At 32.7% G+C, this 17,297-nt stretch overlaps 1 protein-coding gene and 1 long non-coding RNA gene across 3 annotated transcripts in view; both read right to left on the bottom strand.

Moving 5' to 3' along the window:
• Positions 1–17,297, bottom strand: part of LOC130047145 (secretory phospholipase A2 receptor-like) — a 53,507-nt gene that overhangs the window by 29,274 nt on the left and 6,936 nt on the right. The window lies entirely within an intron of this gene.
• On the bottom strand, positions 2,098–12,808 carry LOC130047147 (uncharacterized). Of its 2 annotated transcripts, none has more exons than XR_008796189.1 (3): positions 12,448–12,808; positions 2,880–2,967; positions 2,098–2,771 (listed from the first exon to the last, which is right to left on the bottom strand). It is a non-coding gene; the product is annotated as an uncharacterized LOC130047147 (long non-coding RNA). The 2 variants fall into 2 exon arrangements; XR_008796188.1 differs by having other exon boundaries at positions 2,098–2,223; positions 12,448–12,803.

The raw sequence follows: 17,297 nt of genomic DNA, 5'->3' as shown, positions 1-17,297 counted from the left end.
TTCTATAATTAAATATACAAAAAATGCATGAAATTCAAATTTCCTTCTTTATTAAAGTTTGAATACTTTTTATTATGCACATAATCACAACACTATCTTATCAAAATGATTGGTTACTAATTTTTCAACAGTGAAATTGACATAAAGAGATCAAAATATAACTGATAAAATGGTTGCTATGGCAACAAAACTCTTGAAAAAACAATATAATTATGTCTAATATTGAATTGATAAACCAGCCAGAATCAACTTCAAAATAAAATTTAATTCAGAATTGCAGGTATCAACATATCAATTGGGGAAAAAAATAGTTGACATAGCAACCCTTTCAACAAACTTAGTTTTAAAGATGCATTTTTTCAACTATTAGATTTAACACCGAGTACCACAAACAAAGATAGTGGTGCATGTTTGCTGTTTTCTATTAGCATCAAATATTATACTTCAATTTTATAGTTACTTTCGGAAGGTCGGTGGTCTCTTCCCAGGTACATTATATCTGGGTTCTCTCTTCCACCGATAAAAACTGGGCGCCACCATATAACTGAAAAATTGTTGAGTGTGGCGGAAAAAACGTCAATCAATCAATCAATTTTATAGCTTTTTATCCAATTTTTTTCAAAGTAAATATTGACCTAAAATTATCATACAACTTTACAAATTAAGAACTTAATCCGAATTTCTTCTGTCAAATATATAACACAGCCTTGGAGCAATTTTCAGCTTTATATGATAGCAATTTTTCACCATATTTCATTATCTCTATTTTTCCCCCAAAATCTAAATTAAGTAACAAAAAAGAAAACAACACACACACACACACAAAAACAAAAACAAAAAAAAACCAACCAAAGAAAAAACAACCCCCCAAACAAACAAAAACAAACCAAAGGCCAAAATAAATTACAAATGCATTCAAGAATCAAGTCTGAATTTCCTCTGCGAAACTAACATTTAAAAAAAAAAGATTATCGTAAATTTCTTATTACTGATTGCATCTTGATCAAAGGGAACATATGTTTTCATAAGAAATAAAATTAGTTTTTTTAAGGTCGTCCATGCCAAAGGTCAAGGTTACAGTAGGCACATGTATAAATAGGGTAATTTAACAAAAAAGAATTTTTCATAGACATTACATAAATGTTTTTTCTATTTATCATAGCTTTCCTAGAAAAGATCAGCTAAAATTCATACCTAAAATTGTCAATATTTCCTAGTATTGCTTACGAAAAATGACAGTAAATTTCTCCTTGAAATTGAATCATAATTAAATAAATAAGATATATCAATCTTACATAGTAAGAAACACAGTACTTTTAAAGTACATGTTTGTAAGATTTCACTTTGTGTCTTCTGCTCAATGATCAGATAATGAAAGTTCACATTGTTTTGCTTCCTAATGTTACTGTAAAGCATTACTGTGCACTGACAAAAGTTGAAAAAAAAACTTTTAAGTCTTGATAAAATCATTAAACGGGTTAATCCAAACTGACTTGACAAATCTGCCTCACAATGTTGTGCCCCCTAACCGTGATTCCTGGATCCGCCCCTGGTAGGTATAATACATACTGTGGTCCAACCTCATGATTTAAACAATAAAGCTACCACATAACATGGTGGAGATCAGGGTTAGAATAGGCCATGAGACCTCAATACCCCTTGCTTGTCGTAAAAGGCGATTAAGGATGTATGGGACTGACATCAGAGTAATTAAAAAATCCTAAAAATGAGTGAAATAGATAGTATTGTACTCATTTTATCGAAAAAAGACATTTTTTAGATAGGTTCGTGAGTTCGTTTCCATGGTAACGAACATCAAAGATACCCTTGCTGGAGACATTATAATTGACTGAAATTTACTATTTGTTTAAAAAGGGGTATGGAACTGACATCAGAGCAGTGAAAAAATTCCTAAAGTGATTAAAGTAATTAGCATTAGTTTTAATTTAACAGAAAAATTCATTTCTAAATAGGTCTTTGAGTTCGTTACCATGGTAACCATCATCAAACATATCCTTGCTGGAAACATCATATTTAGAACCTGTAGAGAACCCGGAAGTGTATGGCTGACATCAGAATAATTAAAAAATTCTAAAATTGAATGAAATGGATAGCATTATATTTATTCTATCAGAAAATGACATTTTTGACATAGGTCCGTGAGTTCGTTTCCATGGTAACCGTCATCAAACATATCCTTGCTGGAGACATCATGTTCAAAACCTGTAAACAAAAAATGGAAAGGTATGACTGACATGAGAATAATTAAAAAATTCTAAAATTGAGTGAAATGGATAGCATTATGTCTATTCTATCAGAAAATGACATTTTTGACATAGGTCTGTGAGATTGTTACCATGGTAACCATCATCAAACATATCCTTGCTGGAGACATCATATTTAAAACCTGTAGAGAACCCGGAAGTGTATGGTTGACATCAGAATAATTAAAAAATTCTAAAATTAAGTGAAATGGATAGCATTATGTCTATTCTATCAGAAAATGACATTTTTGACATAGGTCTGTGAGATTGTTACCATGGTAACCATCATCAAACATATCCTTGCTGGAGACATCATATTTAAAACCTGTAGAGAACCCGGAAGTGTATGGCTGACATCAGAATAATTAAAAAATTCTAAAATTAAGTGAAATGGATAGCATTATGTCTATTCTATCAGAAAATGACATTTTTGACATAGGTCTGTGAGTTCGTTCCCATGGTAACCATCATCAAACATATCCTTGCTGGAGACATCATGTTCAAAACCTGTAAAAAAAAAACACACCAAAAAACGGAAGGGTATGACTAATTTAAAAATTCTAAAATTGATTGAAATGGGTACCACTATATTTAATTTACCAAAAAAAACCCCACCTGTTTTGACATACATGTTGGTCTGTGAGTTCGTTTCCATGGTAACAATCGTCAAACATATCCATACTGGAGACATTATATTCAAAACCTGTGAAAAATATACGTGTAAGGTTGACATCAGAATAATTAAAAAATTCCAAAAATTACGTGAAATGGATAGCATTATATATATTTACTATTAAATAAATATATATATTAAATATAATAAATATTTATAGATAAGTATTGCTTTATGAAGGAGCTTTTTAAAGATTTGTTCCCTATATATTCAGATATAAAACTTTGATCCCCTATTGTAGCCCCATCCTACCCCCCAGGAGCCATGGTTTCAACAAACTTTAATCTGCACTATGTCAGGAAGCTGCCATGAACATTTGAACTTTCCTTGCCCAGCAGTTCTTGAGAAGATTTTTAATTGACCCCTCCCTATTTTTGTAATTATCTCTTTTATACCTTTAAAGGTAGCATAGCCCTTCATTGCATGAAATTGGCCTGCTTGTTCTGGAAGTATTGTACTGGAGATTGATTGATTGAATATTGTTTTACGTCCCTCTCGAGAATATTTCACTCATATGGAGATGTCACCAATGCCGGTGAAGGGCTGCAAAATTTAGGCCTATGCTCGGTGCTTAGGGCCATTGAGCAGGGAGGGATCTATCTCGTGCCACATCTGCTGTGACACGGGACCTCGGTTTTTGCAGTCTCATCCGAAGGACCGCCCCATTTAGTCGCCTCTTGCGACAAAGAAGAGGGTACTGAGGATCTATTCCAACACAGATCCCCACAGGATTTTTGTGGAGAATTTTTTATAAATTTGTCAATATATATCTACTATTTCGCTATTATCTCCCCTTGGAGCAGGGTGTTACCCTTCATTTCATCAAACGTAACTTGCCTCGACCCAAGGATGCTTTTTGCCAAGTTTGTTTGAAATTGGCCAAGTGGTTCTGGAGAAGAAGTCGAAAATGTGAAAAGTTTACAGACAGTCAGACGATAGACAACGGGTGATCAGAAATGCTCACTTGAGCTAAAAATGAGTTGCATTTCTTTATAAAATCATATCAAAGATAAAAATTCTGCAATCTAAAGTAAAATCAAAATTCCATTTGTAACTAGTTCTAACTGTAACTTGGACCATTACATATGTTCCCCAAACCAGTTAAAAAGTAAAGTCATTGTAAACCTATAGCAAAAATCATTTTATTTTAGCCTTTAATTACATGTAGTACGTTTACTATGATTTACTATGGTCATTTCAGTGCAAAGAAATAAAAGAAAGCAATGCACGTGCATACACGCACACACGAGTATGATTCCGTACTTTTGTTGATGTCATTCTAGTACAGGCCTTTCTATCATATACCCACAGAAAGAATTTCTTAATGTTTGCATCAAATACAAGAAAGTTATAGTGATTTTAAAATCATCCAATCAGAAATCAGCACACGTGCTTGCACGTGCTGACCAGTAATTTTAACCACAGTAATTTGTAAGGAGTACCAAGACACACCTAAAACCTCAAAATCAAAAGAATTTGATGAAAAACAAAAACATTATCGTCCTTCAAAAAATTAACTTTTGAAATATGATGCATGTGCATGCATGTTTGCGTTGGCATTTTTTGTTACACCAGTATATAGATACACATATCATCTACCTATGAAGTGAATATCAACTCATTCGCTTCATTAATAAGAGAGTTACAGATGTTTTAGTACATGTATTATCCAATCAAAAAGAAGTGCACGTGCATGCGCGTTGGTAATTTTGACAAATTGAATGCAGATCAGTTAAGGATCTCAATATCTACCTATAATATGAATATCAAATCATTTGAATGAGCAACAAAAAAGTTACACTGATTACAAAATTCGTGTACGAAAAATGTGATGCATGTGCATGCACACAACACGACTATCATTTTGCGTATATACAAATAATATACTATCATCCTAACAAGGTTTCATGTTGATTCCTTGTGAATTCTGATTTTCAATTTTTTTGTACCAAAATTGCAATGCACGTATGTGCGCGTACATGCACATGCAGACAAATTACTATTGTTTAGTTTTGTGTTTGCATCCCACACTCTTCCATGTTTCTTTCCTGTGAGTGCATTGTTCAAATATTGACAACATGTATTTGAACAATTTTAGGTATCTATTAAAAGAATCAATAAATTATATACATGTAGTTGTGTATGTATAACTTAAAATAAGACATAAAATTGTAATGAAGTATGTGCCCCTATGATATATATTAATAGAATAAATAAACAATATTAAATTTTACAATGAATATCATAAGTATTCAAGATTATTACTTTAGAGGTTATTTTGTATGCAGGGTCCTGTATAAAAACTTATTACTAAGTATAAAGTTTGTAGTAAGTTTTCTGGTTTAATTGGGTCAATGGCAGAGTCAACATACAGAATTTGATCCATGGTTGTTGAGTGTCCATCATGTTTAGGGGTGAAATCAAAAGACCGATGTCAGGAAAAAAATTTAAATTCAAATAGTTAGGGGGCCTCAGGGGGAGTTAAAACTCAAATAAGTTTTTGTCATCCAACATCGATTTCACTTTAGTGGAAAAAAGACAAGTGGATGTTAAAAACCACATATTTTACCGGTAATGAACATTAAATATTTTAAATGTACACTTTTAATTTGTGAATAAACAGAAGTAAAAGTATAACAGTATTATTTATACTCGCATGTTTTTACTTGTTAATCGATTAGTTTCAACATTCATAATATTTAGATTTAAGGGGAGTGGGGTGTGATTTCGTGAAAACTATGTAAAACGTATACGGTACCAATTTTGATGTGAATTTAGTTTTTTGTCAGACATTGAACTTTTGATTTCGCCATCGCCCCTTAACATGTTAAACGATTTAAGAATTCCTCTCAAAACTTAGAGGTACACTTACATCAAATATTTGATGTGTGTCTTGCCCAAACTGCATTTAGGACTAACTTATTGACAGGTGCAATTATATAAACCTAGATACATTGTACCTTAATGATAGCCAATAGTATATGATATAATGAAAAAGAGCCAAATTAATTCACTGAATATAACTTTCAATTAAGCTCAATAAAATAATTAGTTAAGGGTACAAATTCAATATATGTGAAACAATAATGGACTTTCAATATTTTGATATAGTCTGTTAAATTGTGATATTGATTTATTACAATTGAAAAATCAAAGGGTCTTATAAAAGTTACTATATTCACATCAAATACAAAATAATATGTATTAGTAAATAGTTCGAAATAGTTTCAATTTAAATTTTACATAATATCTCTTATTTAGAGAATTCAGAAAATCAAGTATTTTAATAAAAAGACCAGAAGGATATGAAAAGTTAAAAGCCTACCATTATATATTTATTTGCAAGAGTTATGTATTTGCATCAAAATATATGTATCTATGTTTCTTTTTTATGCACAAGTAACTTATTTTGGTGAGTGTATACTTATTCATGGTGGGCAGTATATACATGTAGGTATGTATGCATTTAAAAAAAACTAGAGTTCCTTGCAAAATTATGCATATAACAAAAACGTACATATTTATCATAATACCATGCTTGTCATTTTTTCATTATAGGACTTGGGCGATCTTTAATTTGCATATATATTTTAAAAACAAGCACAATTATTCAGCTAGCTTGACAATTCCCAAATATTGTTTACATGAAATAGTTATAGAACAATTATATTTTACTCTCACATGGTATGTGTAACACAAAAAAGGTGAATACAACTAGATTTCATCATTGAATCTGTCTACATGGTCTAGCTGACATTTAATAGTGGACACTTTGGTCTGAAGAAACTAGATAATACATTAGGTGAATAGAAAACTAATAATGTTAAATAAAGGACCAGAGCCACAAAGTACTAAAATTGGCCCTTTCACCAAAATAAATGAGACTTTCACAGTTGATGCTCTAGGATTTATAGGTCATAGAACAATTTATTTCATAACAATATCTTTTCTAGTTTTCGTTTTACAGTCGTTTAAACTTTGTGTTGTTTTTCAACAGAAAAGCTATATAACGTCATGATGTTGACGTTATGAGAATCACAGTGTAATACACAAATAATGGACGCATAGGTTAATATATATTTTTTGGGCTTATTCTGATTGTAAATTACAACTGTTAAAATACTAGGAACTTGTATATTTTCTATCACGATGTTTAAATTTGTGATATATTGCCCCCCCCCTTCCCACTACATAACACTACAATTTTTTCCCCGCTGTATTGGACATACATTTGTAATTGAAAAATCGTGATCAAAAATTAAAATTCCTTGCAGTGAAAGGACCACAGCAAACAGTATTGTTTTACCGTCTATCTCAAAGACGAGTTTATATTTTCAAGTTGCATATATATATCTATTTGTATCAACTTCCATTAAAATTGATATAATTGAGGATAAAAAAGAAGAGAGAGAGACAACTGTATAATTTTGATTAAACTTGAGTTATCATAGTAACTAATTACAAAAATGGAGTTTTCAAACTATTTTTTTTAAAATAAAACACGGTGGACCTTGAAAATTGTCGGCACCTCTGAAGTCTTAATTTTCTGAGCGAGGTAGACATTTAAGTCCACGGAGATCTGAATCTGTGCCTCCTTTGTGCCACCGTGCACCTTCGTGTGATAAAAAAAAATACTAAGCGAAATATTAGTGGGTGAAAATTAAAAGGTATAAAACGGCGACTTGTATATATTCATATCATTTAATGATATATATTATTGTAAATTTAAAATAGTAATTTAATTTTTAAAAATGTACCTTCACTGTCTATCTTTAAAGAATTACCATACTGATTTGATAACTTACTTAAATTGTTTACATGTTGGAGTTTGCTATTCGAAACAATTCATCTTAATTACCCTTAACTTATGACGTCCGTTCTGTATTAACTTTCCACGTTTATATGTTTGAAGCAGATATAGAGTGGACAGTGTCACTAAATGGATTTTAATTATCTCTAAGTAGAAACCTCAACATGTTTGTAAATCGGGATTATTTCTTGTATATAGATATATCAAGATATTGATACATATCCGTATGCAGACTTCCCCGCAGACGTTCACACCTTTATGAAACGCCCAAATTCTCGACATCCCGTACACAAACACCTGTACGTGTTAGTCGCACATTGTTTCACAGCACGAGCAGCACGAGTTCACCAAGAGAAGGATCATTTGACTTTGAAAACGAACAAACGAATATCACATGGTATAAATTGGCATTGATTTCAATGTGTTAAATAGCATGAATTATATCAGCTCAAAGAAATGTGGACCATAAAATGACAAGTAAAAGCATTGGTTTATTTGTGCGATTATTTTAAAAGATTGACATTTATATTAGTGCACCACATGTATTTTAATGTATAATTTTCATTGTAATTAAGAATATTAGATGATTTAGATCCGCTGTCTACATGTTTACAGGTAGTGTAGAAATATCAAAAAGTGTACAGTTGACAACGCGATTGAAATAAGAATGCGGACAATTTTTTGTTTATTCAGTGACTCACGAACTTACCCGTCTTCTGAATGATAGTTATCGAACATACTATTTTTTTTATATCAGTTATAACACCCGAAAACGGGGGCAAAAATCATCTTCGCTTGCCATGGGTTTTGGGTCGATTCTGCTCTTCGTGGGCTGAACACATTTTGCTATCGAAGATGGAAATTTTCTTTAAAATGCCTAGATTGTCCGCTTGCATAAACATGTATTACGGTGGTAAAAAAAAAAGTCTAGTAAATCCAATGAAGTTGTAGTAATATAGATTTTATATTTATTTCATTTTTGACTGAGAGGGCGTTAGATAGCTAGGCACGTAACATCGGTTTAAAAAAGGGAGGGGGGGGGGCAGTCCTAACTCGCGCCAACCGAATAATTTAACATGGAAAAAAGAGAAATTAAATATATCAGAATGAAGTGGAATGGTTAATTAATAAGAATAATATTGTACATTTAAGATTTGATTAAACTTCTCGTACCTGTATACAATTACTGGTGCTCTCTCTCTCTCTCTCTCTCTCTCTCTCTCTCTCTCTCTCTCTCTCTCTCAGTTATAGATTCAGTACTGTTGTATAGCGTGTATGAATAGAAGCAACTAAAATGCAAATCGTCAAATAATGTTGTCTATATATATTTGTGTGTGAACTAATTGCATTTGAAACCGATATTTTAAACCATCCTTACAGTAGACGTGGATGGGTCCATGTGGCGATCTATCCACTGCACACTTAAAGAAATTGAATTTGGGAGGGGGATTGGGACAGTTTGAGTAGATGAAAACCACCACCGCCACCACACACATGTACACAATTTAAGGTTTTGAAGATTGGACAATTTAAGCACAATTTCCTGTTGCTATTGTAGGCTGGATTATTAAATTAAGATATATTTATTGGCACAACACATGTCCAGTTTATTAATTGGCAAAACATATATAATATAGCATTCAGTCCGTCTGTCATAATTTAATTTTACTTGTATCACGCAATTTGATTTGTTGAGCACGCTGAAAAAAATATTTGTTTATATTGTTTAAATGTAACTTGGCATTGGGACACACCTCCTTGACAACCAAGACGACACTATTTTTCCTTTTCTAATTTTACATTGGACAATGGAACACTGATACGTTGATAGGCCTTCGAACTAGGCCATGAAATTGAAAATCAACGGAATCAAACATGCACAATTTATAAATGCTGTACTGTCTTACCCCCACCACCCCCCATCCCCACCCCCAAACAAAAAACAAAACGCACAGTCTTTGTTTACAAGTAAAGTTACATAAAAATAGAAAATAAAAAACTCATGACATGTACAACGATATCATATGTGAAATCAAAACAAAACAAAACCAGTATATCGAGTATTTTCATATGGGGGTTACTTGATCCACCTATCGAAGCATAAAATGCGTCATGAATATCTTACAACAGATGACGTCATGTCTCATCGATAACATGTGGATCGCTATCTATGAATTGCTTACATAATTTACTGTCGGATTTAACTGGCAGCAATGCTGCATGCTATGGTAAGTCATGTTGTAGTTTAAATCTGTTATTTTGAATTCCTTTTTGCCTGACCAGGTCATGCTAATATTCAGCCCGAATCTTGGATGTACTGTAAATCAAAGAAAGACTTGCTCCCAATGTACGTAAAGTTAGGTTAAATAAAACAGTTATTTCGAATGTTGACAGTCTAAAGCTGCGTAGTAACACTTTTGTAAAATAAATAGAGCAAAAATTATTCGATATGATATCAGTACCATACAAGAATACTTGCGTGAAGCCTGAATATTTTCCGATATCCCAAAGTGAAAGAAGACGCCGCGCCATGTTCATTTCAGTCACTAGGCCTAACAGTTTCGGTAACTGTCGTTTCGTTCAATGATAATGTTTATGATAATAATGTAAAACTACCAAAATTGTACACAGTTTTTAAGCAACGATGCAATGAAGATGTATTGTGAACGACTTTAAAAGATGAAAACAACTAGGTATTGAAAATGAACATCTATAGTAAAAGGGCAAAACAAGCTGCAACCGAAAACTATTATTAGGTGAGGGAATTTCCCTTGCTTTAAAAATAAACACCGAACTAAAATGACCTATGTACATATACATGACACGAAATAAAAAACGTAGTTTCCTTCTCCATAAGATACTTAAACCAGCCATATGTTCTGTAAAATTCAAGTTTACCACCACTAGCGCATTATAACCGTAATATTTTTCAGCAATCCGGAATATCGTTTTTTTTTTAAAATAAAAATAGTGCTCATAGCTCGCCCTAAAATATTTTTGCATTTATGGTCAATTGAAAAGGTGTATATTATAAAAATACTTTAAATATTTTGGGCGAGATGAAACCAGTATGACAAAACCTTTACAAAATAACCAGTTTTTGGTGGAAAATGACAGAAATACGGTACCATATCCGGTTCTAGTATGTATACAGCTTTAGTTGTGCTCCTATTTTTAAAATCTAACATGTTTTTTTAAGCCCCGGATTCTGATACATATTTATAACACCAATACTCCTATTCAACACTTACTTTCATTTTTATATATTTTAAGGGCCATAATATGGAGTTTGTGGCTCTGGTCCTTTCTTTAATGAAGCATCTTGTTAAAAAAAATATTTAGTGTTGTACATGTATAATAGTAGTGTCATAGTGTTGAAATTGTTGGGCTGAATTTAAACTTAATTGGCAGAAAATACCTAGCATCCATCTTCCTGCATGATCGAAAAAGGCCATGGTTACCTTACGATTTTATTGTAATCAGCTATCAATTAGTGTATTACTATTCCTTTGTAATAAAATTACTTTTTTTGTTACTCGGGGGGAGGGGAGGGGGGTATTTGAATTACTGAACTGAAAAACAATACTGATACATCAATGAACCTCGGCTATTTACATGAAGTGTTAATATTGGGGCCTAATGAAGCTGAGTGACAATTCATATTCTTTTTGTTGTTCAACACATTCATGCTGGCATAGAATTGCAGCATACTGTCATGAATGAGTCAACTTTCACATCTTATGCTAGGCCTATAACTCATTGAAAAATAACCTTTGTTTAAATCATAATTCTAAACTCATTTTTATGAAATCTAAAACATTTATCAAAAAACATTTGACCTGGACATAAATTCTATTCATGATTTCAAAAACTTTTAGCAACATTAGATGCAGAAAACATGCATGATTAATGAAATTTATCATTCCATTTCCTTATATTCCTTTGTAAGAGTGGAACACAATCATATAATATGTGTATGGCTGCAATGTTCCGGGAAAAAAAAAAACATTAACAAGATACTGGAGATATTTGTGCTGTTAATGGTGTAAAGGTTACTATGAATTGACTCTTAATAAGTGGATGAAAATGATTTCAAAATCAATTATATAGTAAAATAAATAAAAGTTGACCCATTTATGGCATTATGCTGTATATTTTGCACAAAGTGAAAATAAATCAAAGCATGTCACTGGGTTTGTATAATTTGTATGTGGTGGTAGATTTTTATAGTGTCCTGTCTCTGTTTTCTGTACTGCAAACATCAACTATTAAAGGAAGAAAAAATCTTAGTACTCATCAATTTATGTAAAACCAAAGATCCACCACTGATCTATTGTGTATATCCTAGCTTTATATGACCCCTCCTCCAACAGATATTTAAATTTATAGAGATGTATCTTAAAACTTGACAAATACTTTAACATATTCATTCTCAGATGCTTGTATCATACACTTTGTATGTTTGGCTAAATAATTTAGGTTGATCTAGATCTTCAAAGTCTATGAACAATCAGCTGACATTGACAATTTAATAAGCGCCGGTGAATTCATACCCTATTTCAATATTGTTTTCAAGCATCGATTTTCATGGAATTTTTAGGAAGATTTGCACTTGAACAATTTTGTTTTCTTCTTATTTGACGTACGTGCGTACTCGGCATTAATTTATTAACCTGTTAACAGTGATTGACAACTTTTACCTGAACACATGTCTTGCGTCTGCGATTGCAAATATAGATGATCCGGCGTCTGGTGTCTTGGTGAGGCAGCTTTCCATCGTCTTCTGTGGGTCAAAAAACCTTGATGTAACGCTGGATCGCTTTAGCTGACTGAAATCCGCGTTTCCCCCGCATTTCAATGTTTCAAAAGTCTCACTATGTTTACATTGCCGAAAAGTAATTAAAGTCGTAAAATTTACGCGATTTGTTTTTATTTCGAATATAATAATATTTTTGTCATAGTTTATGTAAAATATATCTATAGAATTAATTGCATTGTAGATATTATCTAACATACACTCAGAATCAAATAGGAGATGCGAACGACAGGATTTATTTACGTCATTCGGAGTTGCGCGGTAATTTCAAAATCGTCAGTCCCGTACATCCTTAAATGGGGGTGTTCCTTCGAATGAGACCGCAAAACCCAAGGCCCCTTGTCGCAGCAGGTGTGGCACGATAAAGATCCCTTCATACGTGTACTCAAAGGCCCCGACCGCCGAGCATTGACCTAAATTTTGCAATCTTTTCACCGCCGATGATGACGTCTTCATGTAAGTGGAAAACGTTAGGCAATATCAACAAACCAACCAACAACAAAAATCATTCAATTTCTACTAATCCCTTCGTTTCTTGATTTTTCAAAGAAAGATATGTTGTGCAATCTCAGGCTAAGATTAAGATTTATACAGTGAAGTTGGGGGGGGGGGGGTAGTCCAGAGCATTTGAAAATTGTTGTAAACCAAATAAAAGTTACATGTACATGTATATACATCAAGCATTACTGAGAAAATGCTTGAATGCAAGATTTTTCTCCAATTAACAATGATTGCTCCTTTGTCAAACGCTTGACATTCAAAAGTGAGAATCACAGGTCTTTCGGATATGACCTTTATAACGGAGGTCCCGTGTCATGGCAGACGGTGGCACGTTAAAGAACCCTCATTTCTACGGCCTTTGAGGGCTAAGTATAGGTTTAATTACAGCACAGCTAGTAAAGTCTCAATATAATGATTTTTTTTAATAGAATGTAAAACAAACATAACCAACCAATATTAACCTCGAACATCTGACGGTCTTGGATTACATACCCCCCCCCCCCCCCCCCCTCCCCAATCACCCAGCAGTATGTGTGATGTTATGGTATCATACACTTAAAAAAGTCAATAGAGACCACGTCTTTTAATGATATCTGCAAGTGACCTCGGTTTATGGTTCATGCTTCATGCACACTTTCTGGTCCCCCTGTAAGTACATGTTTGTACATTTAGTGCATTGATTCATGCCTCTCTGATACAAAGCTACCGCTCTAAAAAAATTTGAAACCTTGACATTGACTAATTCATAAATAATTATGGGAAGGGATAGTTTATTGTTTATATATACATTTGTATATGTATTGTCAATGGAACAACTGTACACATACTATTATACAGGTGCACCAAACATTTCAAGTAATACAATAACATGTACATGTACCTTATCATTGTTGTCACTTGAATTCGATAAAATCTATAGAATCTCTATTTTCCAAAACGGATCCTAGAAAAGAAACGCACAATTTGTCAAAATTTAATGAAATTCATCACAAACTATAAAGGCATGTGGTCATTGAAATCATTTGCATACATTATTTCTTTTTTAAAAACATTACCATCACTGTTATTATCTCACGAGAGGGGGTGGGGTGGGGATGAGAGAGAAACTGAAAGTTTCCTTTCCATAATTCACATTAACAATCTGTTTTTAATGTACGTGATGAACAAATGTTTGGGACACTATTAGAATATATAATATAAGATTCATCTTAACCTTAAATATTGAAAAGTAGGTAAAATTAACATTGTTAATGTTAAATAAACCAGTCAGATATAGTACTTATTTTAAGATTACATCCCCCCTTCTGTCTCAAAAGGATTATCTCCTTTAGAAAATATTTATTATATTTTCACCCTGGCCCAGTGAAAGAACATGAATTTTGCATGCATTTCCATGATCACTAATTTACTGAGAAACAGAACTTGTCATTGTGAGGTAATGTTACATGATCAATGTATCAAACTACAAGCAGTACTAACGGAAACTTGTGTTCTCTAACTGGCATGAATACAGTCAATGATATTAAGATTTGCAAACCACAAGCCATTCGGGCAACCATTTTCAGGAAATCCACATGCCCGAACTCAATTTCACTTGCCCAAAAAAAAAATGTAATTATACGCTTGCGAAATCTGAATAATTTTCAAGATAAATCCGGAACAGACCGAGTGAAGATGCGTAATTAATGGGACGAATGACTTTGTTTGGGGCGAGTTATTCTAATTATATGACTTGAGCATGCGCGTAATATTTATTTACTTCCGATTGTCAAATCTAAACTCCGACAGGTAATTTTTTTTTTTTACAAGCCAGTCGGACTTGTTGCCAAGCGGGTTTTACAAGTCCGACAGGAAAATCACTGGCCGCAGACTGTGAATACACTTTTTTCGTAGTAGCAGTGTTTCTTGAACCATATAACAGCGTAAATCGGGTACATATATATATATATATATATATGGTTTTATATATATATATATATATATATATATATATATATATATATATATATGTATATATATATATATTATATTTTAAATATTAGTAGTGTTTTCTTTTCATATATTTTTTTAAATATTAGTAATGTTTTCTTTTCATATTTTTTTAAATATTAGTATCCGATTACTGAGACTCTATTTCAATTTTGGATATATATATATATATATATATATATATATATATATATATATGTATGTATGTATGTATGTATATATATATATATATATATATATATATATATATATATATATATGCAAGGTGAAGATAACGAACAGCGATCAATCTCATAACTCCTACAAGCAATACAAAATAGATAGTTGGGCAAACACGGACCCCTGGACACACCAGAGGTGGGATCAGGTGCCTAGGAGGAGTAAGCATCCCCTGTTGACCGGTCACACCCGCCGTGAGCCCCATATCCTGATCAGGTAAACGGAGTTATCCGCAGTCAAAATCAGTGTGCCAAGAACGGCTTAACAATCGGTATGAAACACGTCAGACAGCATTTGACCCAATGCGAGGTTGTATTGACGAACTAGATCGTTATAACGACCATAGAATTTGCGAAATGCTGACTTCAATCGAGACTGTTGAAATCCCTGTACCATCAACTTGTTTGTCAGTAGCTTACCTCGATTTAAAAACTGACTATACGCAGAAGAAGCTCTTGCATATCGAATCAGTTGATATATATAAACACCATATGCAGGTGATAATGGAATATTGCTACATAAATGTGGGAAGTTGACGATGGAGAAGCTGAAATCATCCCGTTTGTCATATATATATATATATATATATATATATATATATATATATACATGTAGACACAAGCTGAGCTTTGAATTCATATTCAATGAAGTTAATTTTTCAGGAAACCCTCTTCACAACACGCAGTGTGTATTTATGAAGTCCTTCACACTTGAATACATCCAGTACATATATAGTAATGGTCAAAAATGTTTAAAATACCCTAAAATCACATGTTTTCTGCATTTCTTTTCTTTCCCTCCTGTTAACAATACCACTACTTATTATCTCCTACATTAGAAATTCCGCAAAGGGAGATAACTCAATGTGCAAAATTCAACAAATTCATATTTTCCAAGCCAAATTTCTATCATAAAATGCCATTTGCCCATTGATTTTTTTATCTGAATTATATGACTTATTTACCTTCTTCTTAAATATATATTTTATTATCTTTCATATGGCTGGCTTTTTGCTCAGGAGTTGGTCAAAGTACACAGAAAAACTGCTAAATTTTGGTCATTTAAGCCGGAATTATGAGTTGTGCTACAATAATGATACCATTTCCAGATAAGTTCCTTTTTCAATAGAGAATTGTTTTCAAAATCACACCACAGTATTAAACATATTTGATATCCCAGTCAATGGGACGAATGAATATTAGTTATTGTACCTATCCAAGATCCCAAAACTTTACAAAAACCCTTACAGAGACAGTTTGCTGGAATCAGTACAAATTTTCCTAAGCCACTAATAACTTTTAACCGCATTCAAGAAGAAACGTCAGATTTATTGCACCACAAAATGTGTAAATCACATTTGGATTATTAAAAATTCCGAAGAACTTTTCGTAAAACTTTTCCCCAAATTAACAACATCAAACAGCGTGAATTTTCAACACTTTGCACGACCATTTCGCACGACATAATAAAGATTCAGATTATTTTAGACTTAATCTTTTCGATATTTTGATCAGATCTAAATAATTACTTTGTTAAACACTACTCTTCTTCTACGCACAAGTACTCTGAATAAAAGGATGCTAGAATTTCTCATAGACATTATCGATGTGGTCTATCATCATCATGTCTTAACCCCTACAAGCTGTTGGAATTCGTATGGGTATGAATTCTGCTCCTTCATTTGCCGACATGTTTGTATATTCTTATGAGGCAGACTTTAATCAAAACAATCTACATGACAAGAAAAAATCCCTTCCTGTGTCGAACAACTCGGTATTAAAACATATTGGTGATGTTTTATCTATTTTCATGCAGATGTCAATCTAATATATCCTAGCGAACTGGAAATAAAAACACACCACACAGTCATATCTGCTTCTAATTTGGATATTGTATTGAACAAAGATGTTAACGACTGATTAACAACTCACCTTTATGACAAAAGGGATTTCGCAGTTTCTCCATCGTCAACTTCCCATATTTATGTAGCAATATTCCATTAGCATCTGTATATAGTGTTTTTGT

Source organism: Ostrea edulis, chromosome 6 (genome assembly GCF_947568905.1).
Source record: "Ostrea edulis chromosome 6, xbOstEdul1.1, whole genome shotgun sequence".
NCBI classification, from domain to species: Eukaryota; Metazoa; Mollusca; class Bivalvia; order Ostreida; family Ostreidae; genus Ostrea; species Ostrea edulis.
The sequence above is the reverse complement of the archived record's forward strand: the minus strand, read 5'-3'. Positions and strand labels throughout refer to the sequence as shown.